The sequence below is a fragment of the Pristiophorus japonicus genome, chromosome 23 (assembly GCF_044704955.1).
Source record: "Pristiophorus japonicus isolate sPriJap1 chromosome 23, sPriJap1.hap1, whole genome shotgun sequence".
Taxonomy (NCBI): Eukaryota; Metazoa; Chordata; class Chondrichthyes; family Pristiophoridae; genus Pristiophorus; species Pristiophorus japonicus.
Genome location: NC_091999.1, coordinates 4362511 through 4370901, shown reverse-complemented (window position 1 = coordinate 4370901; position 8391 = coordinate 4362511).

Below are 8391 nucleotides of genomic sequence, written 5' to 3'. Positions count from 1 at the left end.
GGAGGGGGGGGGGGGGGGCACAAACCACTGGCGCCTGACCGCTGACGGTCGCTCCGATCCTGCCGTCGGTCCTGGTGCAACGCGCGCGCGCGCGCTCGCTCCCCGGTCGGCAAATTGGGTGCGGCCGCCCCCCTCGAGCGCCCGCCAATAACGACGTCACGGAAAAAACGCCGGGTGCAGGCCGGCAGAGTGGGTAACTGGTGCCCGCTCAACGGGATCAGGGAAGTGCTTCCCGCCGAGGTCACGGCCAGCGCGCGCACAGCACGGGCGCGTGAGCCTCCCGGCGTGCCGCGGCAGACAGACGCGACAGCGCGGGTTGGAAGCAAGTGACGCGGAGAGCTTTACTGGGGGGGGGGCGGGGGCGGGGGGGCGTTAACCACGCCGCAACTTGAAGACTCGGCTTTTCCCGGGGAGCGATTCGGAGTTCTGCGCATGCGCACCGGGGTCCCTCGAATGTACCGACCCAAACCTTCGCTGCGGCCCCTGATTTATCGCCCCTGTCAGTCGGGTCTCCGGCTCCGACTCTGACGGATTCCTGGGCAGGAGGTGCAACCCTCTCAAGCCGCGCGGAAAGTGCCGCCCCCCTTCGAGTCTCGCGGACGTCACGTGACTGGCTGAGCCACTCACAACGCAGCCGCTCTGCCAACCCGGGTGAGCATACACAGTAGACGTCCCTTCCCATGGCCGGCCGGCCAACCCATCATTGCCACAAGGGTTCCTTGCGAGCCCAGCGCCCGATTTTCAGTCAGCATCTCCGGCCGTTCCAAAGCCCGCCCCTTTCAAAAAAATCCACATTTAGCCAAGAGCCGGACCTGAGAGAAAGCTTTGCTCTCGCAACACGGCCACTTGCCCCGTAACCCGCGCCCCCTGCCCCCGCTCTCCATCCTTCCCCCCCCCCCCCCCGCCCTCCTTTCAAAGGATCCCCTGCCTTCCGTCCAATCCCGTGCTCCTGGTAGTGAACTTAGCGATCGGCGCCGAGATTTCGGAAGGTCGCTGTGGGGGGGCGTGGGGGAGGGGGTTGGCGGGGTGGGTCATGCGGAGGGGGGTCGTGGGCGGGGCCAGATGCCGCAGGGTGGGATGGGGGCGGTGGGTCGAATGTGTGGACAGGCCCCCCCCTCCCCCACCCCCCCGCCAAGAGGTTGCGGCAGCACAGAGGCGGGACTGGGCTGGGAGGTGGTCTCTCTCTCTCTCGCTCCATCGAGATAGGTTAGCGCTTCTTGAGAGGTGTCGGAGTGGAACCCCAAAAGTTAAAGGGGTATTGAGCAGGGAGGGGGCAGAGGAGCTGAAACTCTCAGGCTGGAGGATAAGATGGCCAAGGCACTCTGCTCTTCCCTGCCACAGAACCGTACAGCACAGAAGGAGGCCATTCCGCCCATCGAGCCCATGTTGGCTCTTTGAAAGAGCGGTGCAATTATTCCCTCTCCCCCTACACTCCTCCGCCATAACCCTGCACATTTTCTCCATCATGTAATTCCCCAATTCCCTTTCGAAAGTTATTATTAATAAGAACATAAGAATTAGGAGCAGGAGTCGGCCATTCGGCCCCTCGAGCCTGCTCCGCCATTCAATAAGATCATGGCTGACCTTCGACCTCAACTCCACTTTCCCGCCCGATCCCCATATCCCTCGATTCCCTTAATATCCAAAAATCTATCGCTCTTGGCCTTGAATATACTCAAAGACTGAGCCTCTGGGGCAGAGAATTCCAAAGATTCACCCCCCTCTGAGTGAAGAAGTTTCTCCTCATCTCAGTCCTAAATGGCCGAGCCCTTATCCTGAGACTGTGTGACCCCTGGTCCTAGACTCCCCAGCCCGGGGGAAACACCCTCCCTGCATCTACCTTGTCAAGCCCTGGAGGAATTGTGTATGTTTAGGTCAGATCACTTCTCATTCTTCTAAACTCTAGAGAATATAGGCCTAGTCTACTCAATCTCTCCTCATAGGACAATCCCCCCCCATCCCAGGAATCGGTCTGGTGAACCATCGCTGCACTCCCTCTCTGGCAAGTATATCCTTCCTTAGGTAAGGAGACCCAAACTGTGCACAATACTCCAGGTGTGGCCTCACCAGGGCCCGATACAATTGCAGCAAGACTTCCCTATTCTTGTACGCCAACTCTCTTGCAATAAGGCCAACATACCATTTGCCTTCCTAATTGCCTCCTGTAGCTACACGTTAACTTTCAGTGAATCGTGTACAGGGGCACCCAAATCTGTCAGCGTACCAACATTCATTAATCTCTCGCCTTCTAAAAATATATTCTGCTTTTACATTCTACCGGCCAAAGTGCATAACCTTGGCTCTTCACCACTCCATCTGACTCCTCCGTGCCCACTCACATAACCGGTCTATACCCCTAGGATGGACCTAGTGAGATCAGACAGTGTGTAACCCGGGGGGCCCCAGTGAGATCAGACAGTGTGCAACCCGGGGGGCCCAGATCGATCAGACAGTGTGTAACCCGGGGGGCCCAGATCGATCAGACAGTGTGTAACCCGGGGGCCCAGTGAGATCAGACAGTGTGTAACCCAGGGGGCCCAGTGAGATCAGACAGTGTGTAACCCGAGGGGCCCAGTGAGATCAGACAGTGCAGTGTGTAACCCGGGGAGGATAAGAAAACATAAAAACATAAGAAATAGGAGCAGGAGTAGGCCATTCGGCCCCTCGAACCTGCTCCGCCATTTAATATGATCAAGGTTGATCTGATGATGGACTCAGGTCCACTTCCCCGCCCGCTCCCCATAACCCCTTATTCCCTTATCGGTTAGGAAACTGTCTATCTCCGCCTTAAATATATTCAATGACCCAGCCTCCACAGCTCTCTGAGGCAGAGAATTCCACAGATTTACAACCCTCTGAGGGAAGAAATTCCTCCTCATCTCAGTTTTAAATGGGCGGCCCCTTATTCTAAGACCATGCCCCTTAGTTCTAGTCTCCCCCATCAGTGGAAACATCCTCTCTGCATCCACCTTGTCCAGCCCCCTGATAATCTTATAACGTTTCGATAAGATCACCTCTCATTCTTCTGAACTCCAATGAGTAGAGGCCCAACCTACTCAACCTTTCCTCATAAGTCAACCCCCCTCATCCCCGGAATCAACCGAGTGAACCTTCTCTGAACTGTCTCTGCTGCCCAATTCCCGGGGGAACTTAGTGTGAGTTGTTAGCGGTGCCTTGCCCCGGCCAAAAACTCGTTTGCGCCCCGTTACAACGGGGGGGCGCAACACGGCCCCAAATTTCTCCCCCTTTGCGTCCTCTGCACAGCTGATGTTCCCACCTCGCCTTGCGTCGTCAGAAAACCTGGGCCCGGATAGAGTGGATAGGACGGACCTGTTTCCCTGGGCAGAGGGGTCAACAACCAGGGAGGCACAGATTGAAAGTAATTGGGGGGGAGGGGTTTAGAGGGGATTTGAGGGGAAATGTCTTCACCCAGAGGGCGGTGGGGGTCTGGGGCGGAACTCACGGCCTGAAAGGGGGGGTAGAGGCAGAAACCCTCACCACATTTGGATGTGCACCTGAAGTGTCGTAACCCACAGGGCTACGGACCCAGAGCGGGAAAGTGGGATTAGAAACATAGAAACATAGAAAATAGGTGCAGGAGTAGGCCATTCGGCCCTTCTAGCCTGCACCACCATTCAATGAGTTCATGGCTGAACATGCAACTTCAGTACCCCATTCCTGCTTTCTCGCCATACCCCTTGATCCCCCTAGCAGTAAGGACCTCATCTAACTCCTTTTTGAATATATTTAGTGAATTGGCCTCAACAACTTTCTGTGGTAGAGAATTCCACAGGTTCACCACTCTCTGGGTGAAGAAGTTTCTCCTCATCTCGGTCCTAAATGGCTTACCCCTTATCCTTAGACTGTGACCCCTGGTTCTGGACTTCCCCAACATTGGGAACATTCTTCCTGCATCTAGGCCGGGATAGCTCTTGGTCGGCCGGCACGGGACACGATGAGCCGTAATGGCCTCCTTCCACTGCTGTAAATGTCTGTGGTTCTATGATTGCACTCAGTCTTGACCTGTTGATTATTTAACTCCCCGAGCAGCTCCTGGGTACAATCCCGGTGTTCAGGGAGTTGGCGTTCGTTGCCGATGAGGTTGGCGTTAGTTCCGGATGGTACCAGCCTCAAACTGCGTACGAGGCAGTGAGTAAATTGGCAGAGGGCGCTCCTTACCCTTTGACCTCTGCAGGTCAGAGCCATGGCGTCATCAGCTAGGCCGGGCGGTCGGGCAAATCTGACCGACCGAGTATCAACAGACCTCGAGCCGACAGTATTTCCCAGCGGGCTTTACCTCAGTGACAGGAAGTACCTGGCATGCAACAATCGCTTCCTTCCCCCCCCCCCCCCCGCCAACTTCCTCGGAGAGTCTCATCCAAGCGCCCCCACCCCGCCATCTGATAACAGCCCAATTCAAATCCCTCCGTTTACACTCTCACCCTTGCTGCGTGGGACGGGTTCGAAAGCTCAGCACTTTGTCCCTCCAATCCATTCCGCGTTCATTCGTCCAACCCGCTGTGAGATACTGAGGCCCACCGTGAGCAGGAGGAGCCCAGGTTCCGCCCCCTTCCTCGCTCGGATATCCTGCCCCCCCCGCCCCCACCCCGCCACTGCACTTATGATCCGGTCTCTCAACTGAAGACTGGGGCCGTTCGGGTGAGATGCTGGAGAGAAGCCTGGGCCTGTGGAACCTGGGCCTGTGGAGCCTGGGCCTGTGGAGCCTGGGCCTAGTGGAGCCTGGGCCTGTGGAGCCTGGGCCTGTGGAACCCGGGCCTGTGGAGCCTGAGCCTGTGGAGCCTGGGCCTGTGGAACCCGGGCCTGTGGAGACTGGGCCTGTGGAGCCTGGGCTTGTGGAGCCTGGGCCTGTGGAACCTGGGCCTGTGGAGCCTGGGCTTGTGGAACCTGGGCCTGTGGAACTTGGGCCTGTGGAGCCTGGGCCTGTGGAACCTGGGCCTGTGGAGCCTGGGCCTGTGGAACCCAGGCCTGTGGAGCCTGGGCCTGTGGAGCCTGGGCCTGTGGAGCCTGGGCCTGTGGAGCCTGGGCCTGTGGAACCCAGGCCTGTGGAGCCTGGGCCTGTGGAGCCTGGGCCTGTGGAGCCTGGGCCTGTGGAGCCTGGGCCTGTGGAGCCTGGGCCTGTGGAACCCGGGCCTGTGGAACCTGAGCCTGTGGAACCTGGGCCTGTGGAACCCGGGCCTGTGGAGCCTGGGCCTGTGGAGCCTGGGCCTGTGGAGCCTGGGCCTGTGGAGCCTGGGCCTGTGGAACCCAGGCCTGTGGAGCCTGGGCCTGTGGAACCCGGGCCTGTGGAGCCTGGGCCTGTGGAACCTGGGCCTGTGGAACTTGGGCCTGTGGAGCCTGGGCCTGTGGAGCCTGAGCCTGTGGAGCCTGGGCCTGTGGAGCCTGGGCCTGTGGAACTTGGGCCTGTGGAGCCTGGCCCTGTGGAGCCTGAGCCTGTGGAGCCTGGGCCTGTGGAGCCTGGGCCTGTGGAGCCTGGGCCTGTGGAGCCTGGGCCTGTGGAACCTGGGCCTGTGGAACTTGGGCCTGTGGAGCCTGGGCCTGTGGAGCCTGAGCCTGTGGAGCCTGGGCCTGTGGAGCCTGGGCCTGTGGAGCCTGAGGCTGTGGAGCCTGAGCCTGTGGAGCCTGGGCCTGTGGAGCCTGGGCCTGTGGAACCTGGGCCTGTGGAACCCGGGCCTGTGGAGCCTGGGCCTGTGGAACCCGGGCCTGTGGAACCTGGGCCTGTGGAGCCTGAGCCTGTGGAGCCTGGGCCTGTGGAACCTGGGCCTGTGGAGCCTGAGCCTGTGGAACCCGGGCCTGTGGAGCCTGGCCCTGTGGAGCCTGAGCCTGTGGAGCCTGAGCCTGTGGAGCCTGGGCCTGTGGAGCCTGAGCCTGTGGAGCCTGAGCCTGGGTCTTGGCATTGGCCAGGAGGGAAGGGGCGGGGAGGGAGGGCTGACACTCCCAGTGCAGTGCTGAGGGAGCGCCGCACTGTCGGAGGTGCCGTCTTTCGGATGAGACGTTAAACCGAGGGCCCCGTCTGCTCACTCAGGTGGATGTGAAAGATCCTGCGGGTACTATTTGGAAGAAGAGCAGGGGGAGTTATCCCCAAGGTCCTGGGGCCAATATTTATCCCTCCATCAACATAACAAAAAAAACAGATTATCCGGGTCATTATCACGTTGCTGTGTGTGTGGGAGCTTGCTGTGCGCAAATTGGCATTTCCCACACATTACAACAGTGACCACACTCCAAAAGTACTTCATTGGCTGTAAAGCGCTTTGAGGCGTCCGGTGGCCGTGAAAGGCGCTATATAAATGCAAGTCTGTCTTTCTTTTCCTCCCTGTAAAATGTTTCAAATGCCCCCAATAAATGGGAGGGGAGCCGGAGGTGGGGTGGGAGGGGCGCGCGGATTCCGGTTCGTGACCACACTGTGTATATCCATTTGCTTTGACGATTTTGGTTCATCAGTTCCCAATGTATTTAAGATGAGAAGCAAGGGCTGTTCGACTGGGCAGGGGAGAGGGAAGGTCACGTGTTTAAAGCACAACCAGAGTTGGCCATCCTGCTGGGGGTGTGGGGTGTGGGGGATAGAGGGGTCGATGGCGGACGAGGGCAGGGAGGGTGGAGACGAGGGGTTGGGAGTGACAAGTTGAAGAGTGGCTGAACATTTCTATTCTGCCATCGGCAACGCTCCCAGCATTCACAAATGTTTTCTCTGCTCCATCTCTTCGAGAGGCCGGTCAGGAGGACAACCTCAGGACCTAATTATAGGCCTCGTTCCGACTCACTTGAAATCTGGCTGCCAGGGGCTGCTGGCTAGCTATGCTCTCTGCAGTTCCCTGTGAGGGAGGAGGGGTTAGAGGGGCCTCCTCAGATACAGGAGTGTGTGAGAGAGGGGTTAGAGGGGCCTCCCCAGATACAGGAGTGTGTGAGAGAGGGGTTAGAGGGACCTCCCCAGATACAGGAGTGTGTGAGAGAGAGGTTAGAGGGACCTCCCCAGATACAGGAGTGTGCGAGAGGGGTTAGAGGGACCTCCCCAGATACAGGAGTGTGAGAGAGAGGGGTTAGAGGGACCTCCCCAGATACAGGAGTGTGAGAGAGAGGGGTTAGAGGGACCTCCCCAGATAAAGGAGTGTGAGAGAGAGGGGTTAGAGGGACCTCCCCAGATTCAGGAGTGTGAGAGAGAGGGGTTAGTGGGACCTCCCCAGATACAGGAGTGTGTGAGAGAGGGGTTAGAGGGACCTCCCCAGATACAGGAGTGTGTGAGAGAGGGGTTAGAAGGCCCTCCCCAGATACAGAAGTGTGAGAGAGGTGTTAGAGGGACCTCCCCAGATACAGGAGTGTGTGAGAGAGGGGTTAGAAGGACCTCCCCAGATACAGGATTGTGAGAGAGGGGTTAGAGGGACCTCCCCAGATACAGGAGTGTGAGAGAGAGTTAGAGGGACCTCCCCAGATACAGGAGTGTGTGAGAGAGAGGTTAGAGGGACTTCCCAGATACAGGAGTGTGAGAGAGGGATTAGAGGGACCTCCCCAGATACAGGAGTGTGAGAGAAGGATTAGAGGGACCTCACCAGATACAGGAGTGTGAGAGAGAGGTTAGAGGGACCTCCCCAGATACAGGAGTGTGGGAGAGGGGTTTAGAGGGACCTCCCCAGACACAGGATTGTGTGAGAGAGGGGTTAGAGGGACCTCCCCAGATACAGGAGTGTGAGAGAGAGGGGTTAGAGGGACCTCCCCAGAAACAGGAGTGTGAGAGAGGGGTTAGAGGGACCTCCCCAGATACAGGAGTGTGAGAGAGGGGTTAGAGGGGCCTCCCCAGATACTGGAATGTGAGAGAGGGGTTAGAGGGACCTCCGCAGAAACAGGAGTGTGAGAGAGGGGTTAGAGGGACCTCCCCAGATACAGGAGTGTGAGAGAGGGGTTAGAGGGACCTCCCCAGATACAGGAGTGTGAGAGAGGGGTTAGAGGGGCCTCCCCAGATACTGGAATGTGAGAGAGGGGTTAGAGGGACCTCCCCAGATAAAGGATTGTGTGAGAGAGGGGTTAGAGGGACCTCCCCAGATACAGGAGTGTGTGAGAGAGGGGTTAGAAGGACCTCCCCAGATACAGGATTGTGAGAGAGGGGTTAGAGGGACCTCCCCAGATACAGGAGTGTGAGAGAGAGTTAGAGGGACCTCCCCAGATACAGGAGTGTGTGAGAGAGAGGTTAGAGGGACTTCCCAGATACAGGAGTGTGAGAGAGGGATTAGAGGGACCTCCCCAGATACAGGAGTGTGAGAGAAGGATTAGAGGGACCTCACCAGATACAGGAGTGTGAGAGAGAGGTTAGAGGGACCTCCCCAGATACAGGAGTGTGGGAGAGGGGTTTAGAGGGACCTCCCCAGACACAGGATTGTG